This window comes from Apis dorsata, unplaced genomic scaffold (genome assembly GCF_000469605.1).
Source record: "Apis dorsata unplaced genomic scaffold, Apis dorsata 1.3 scaffold_381, whole genome shotgun sequence".
NCBI lineage: Eukaryota > Metazoa > Arthropoda > Insecta > Hymenoptera > Apidae > Apis > Apis dorsata.
Genome location: NW_006263643.1, coordinates 288,921 through 292,556, shown reverse-complemented (window position 1 = coordinate 292,556; position 3,636 = coordinate 288,921). Strand labels below are relative to the sequence as shown.

At 24.4% G+C, this 3,636-nt stretch overlaps 1 protein-coding gene and 1 long non-coding RNA gene across 5 annotated transcripts in view; one reads left to right on the top strand and one right to left on the bottom strand.

Moving 5' to 3' along the window:
- LOC102678545 (poly(rC)-binding protein 2) overlaps window positions 1-3,636 on the top strand; it is a 247,919-nt gene that overhangs the window by 221,532 nt on the left and 22,751 nt on the right. The window lies entirely within an intron of this gene.
- LOC116186011 overlaps window positions 2,315-3,636 on the bottom strand; it is a 19,683-nt gene continuing 18,361 nt past the window's right edge. Inside the window, exons 2-3 of the long non-coding RNA XR_004150931.1 lie at window positions 2,708-2,716; window positions 2,315-2,325 (exon numbers count right to left, since the gene is read on the bottom strand). This is a non-coding gene — a long non-coding RNA (uncharacterized LOC116186011). The remainder of the gene's footprint in view (window positions 2,326-2,707; window positions 2,717-3,636) is intronic.

Here is a 3,636-nt window from a genome sequence, read left to right as displayed (position 1 = left end):
AAAAAATATCATTATCAAAAAATGATTTCTACTTAATTATTACACAAAATTAATCAAAATGTTTAATTATATATTATCAAAAAATGATTATCAAAAAATATCATTATCAAAAAATGATTTCTACTTAATTATTACACAAAATTAATCAAAATGTTTAATTATATATTATCAAAAAATGATTATCAAAAAATATCATTATCAAAAAATGATTTCTACTTAATTATTACACAAAATATTTATATAAATTATAAGAAATAAATTATTAATAAATATGAAATACTTATAAAGAAAGTAGAATTTTTGAATATTATTTATTTATAAAAACATTTTATAAATATCTAATATTTTTTTTTTACAGAATAAGAAAATGATATGATCTACTTTATATACAAAAATATATACAATTCTATTAAAAAAAAAAAATTATGCAAGATGTATACGCACCTCGTTATACTTGCGAAAAGATTACAGTCCTGAAAAGTCCTCTTTGAATCATTCATATTTTTCCTTTTAACATTTTTTTAATAGCAACCAGAAAAGAGGTATGACTTGTCCCAGTTGCATGGACCACCTTTTATATGTGCACTTGCTTTCCATTCCACGCTCCTAATCGTGTTTCGCCACGGTCAAATTTCACCGTGCTTGCTCTTATATCTCATGTCCATGCGACTATGACGAAGCTGTAAATTAATCTGCTATGGTTTTTATGTTTTCAATTCAATTATGTATCTTTTTCGTCAAAAAATTATTAATCTTCGATTCATATCGTTGGATCATGTGATGAAAAAAATTTTAATTAAATTATTTAATTTCAAATTATTTAAAACAATTTTAAATTTTAGAAAAAATAGCGATGAATGTTATATAAATATATATATATAAATATTTATATTAATAAATATTATTCAAATTATTCAAATCATCTATAAACATTACTGTACTGTAAAATTAAGAATTGATGAAAAAAAGATGAAAATTCTTAAATTGAGAATGAAAAATATTCGAAAATAACACGATTTGGAAATTCTTGCAAAACTTTTAAGAGTGTAAAAAACAAAATACAAAATATTTATTTTCTGAAAAATATTAACAAAATTATTAAAAGTGAATCCAAACATGTTGAATGTTATGTTCATTTTTATTGCAACTCATTCTGTCTTTGTCTCGTTTCATCTAACATAAATTAATTGCTTAATAAAAACTTAGTAAAAAAAATATTTTTGTATATTAACTATTATGTTTGTTTTGGCTTTTAAAATTGATCTTCTAAAGATACGATAATATTATAAAATATTTTATATATATGCATTCATGAAGAATTGGAAAATTGATTTTAGAAACCAAGCTAAATTCAAAACTTAATACAAAAATGTCAATTGAAGTTTATTTATTAAATTACAGTTTGTATGAAATGAGAAACAGTGATAAGCCGTAGAAAAAATATATAATATTTATCTATTTGTATTTATTATATTTTTAACGATTTTTTATAAAGTTTTTTTTAAATTTATTTTCATAAAAAGTTACAATAAAATTTTGTAATAAAAGAAGACACTGATTGTATCGAAAAATCTCAAAAACCACTGCAGAACTATTAAGAATTTATTGTTTATTAGCCAACAAAAATTTCGCGTATTCTATTTATCTCATCGATGCATCGCGAATTTAGCAAAATTTATCAATTTCTGTTCAATTTATTTTTCATATTATTCTTAACAATATCCAAAACGAGAGTTAATGTATATATAGTAAAATTTGGATAATTACAAGACTTTATTTGCATAAAGGTCCATTACTCATGCCCATTGTAAGAAAAATTCTCTTTGGCGCACACGATATATTTATTTTGACTCTTTTTGGCTCTTTTTATTTACTATTCATGTTTAGTAAATATAAAGGAAATTTCAAAATTTGGCTGAATCATATTAAAATTAAAAATTCCAATACAATAAAGCCTCTTTTACAATAACACAATTATTGTCATAGTATAATGAATATTATTGCACAATATAAATACAAAATTAGTAACACTATTTAGATGATGATCTGAATATTTAATCTTATATGTATGTAATCATACAATATATCTGTTATATAATATGACGATAGATTGTAAAAGAGCCCTAAATATTGGATGAATCCTCAAAAATTTAAATTCATATACATTATATGGAATAGTACTGAAATTTAATTCCTTTGTATTTTATCAACAGAAAAAAAGATGGAAAAATAAAAAAAAAAACGCGAACATCAAAATAAATGTATCGAAGTTTATGATACACCAATCTCTTCCAATAAATTCTCTTCCAATAATGGGGATAACTACTAAACTATATATTTACATAAATTATTTCAGCAATTATCCAATATTTATTATATATCACGTAAATGTTCGGCTTGAACTTCAATTTTCGATCACTTATCCAACTTATACTGTATTTTAACCATAAAGAACACATTTTAAACGCTTCTATAAAAATATAAATCGAAACGAAGTTATTTTATGTAATTTGATCTGTTCCACCAGCGAAAGGTATGGTAATAACAAAACCGACCTCTATAGTACGTATATGCTACGTACTCACATGCTTTCGCTTATTTTCACAGCTTCGCAAGAGATTTCCTTTTTCCTCTTCTTCTGATCCTTCTTCATACGCTCATACATCTCTATCTTTGTCTCTGAATCCCCTCTTGTTCGAGGTCAGACTGTAAAGACCTTGTTTTCTTCAACAATGTTTCGATTTTCGAATAAAATAAATGAAGAAAAATCGATACAATAATATGGAACAAGATCAAAACTTTACCTTGTTTATTCTATGATTTTTTTTCAATTTTCTTTCTTTTTTTATTTTATTTCTTTTTATTTTATCTATCTATAAGTCTTAATCTTTCTCTCTCTCTCTTTCTTTTCATTTTTTCGTTTCTATTCGCCTCAGTCCTTAGTTGTCCATTGTCCACTCGCCGTCCTATTTTAGAACAGCATGGCTTCCAAGCACTCTTTAGATACGAATCAAGAAAGTTCGCGCGAGGGTGGGCTGCCCTGACATCACGTTTCCACCATCTTAAGCAGGGTAGAAGTTTCTCAAATATTGTGACGATACATCATGCCTAATTTTTTTTTATTATTCTTTTTAATAATTTTTTTTTTAATTTTTATCTTTACCTATCTCTTTCTCTTTCTTTCTATTTCGTTTACATATGATGCAATCGATTGCGAACACTATTCACATGTATTTTTTATCATATATATTTTTAAAACAGATAAGAGTCATTCGATGTTAAGAGTCATCGATGATTCTTCTCATAGAACGATGAAAAATAAAAAAATAATGATGTTCGCAATATTCGATAAAACATATTATTTATATATAATATATTTATATATTTATTATTTTTTCTTCTTTCTTTTCTTATTTTTTTTATTTTTTTTTTATTTTTATTTTTATTTTTTTTTTTAACATATGTTCTGTAGGCTAGTATAGATGATGTTGCAGGTAGAAGACCAATCATATTTGCGGTTTTCATGTTTTAGGATACAGTTATACATACATACATGTATAATATACGAAGAGAATTCTAGATCTTTAACCCCAGCATCTCGTCCTGATTACGACAAGGAGCAAGAGAGAATGCAAA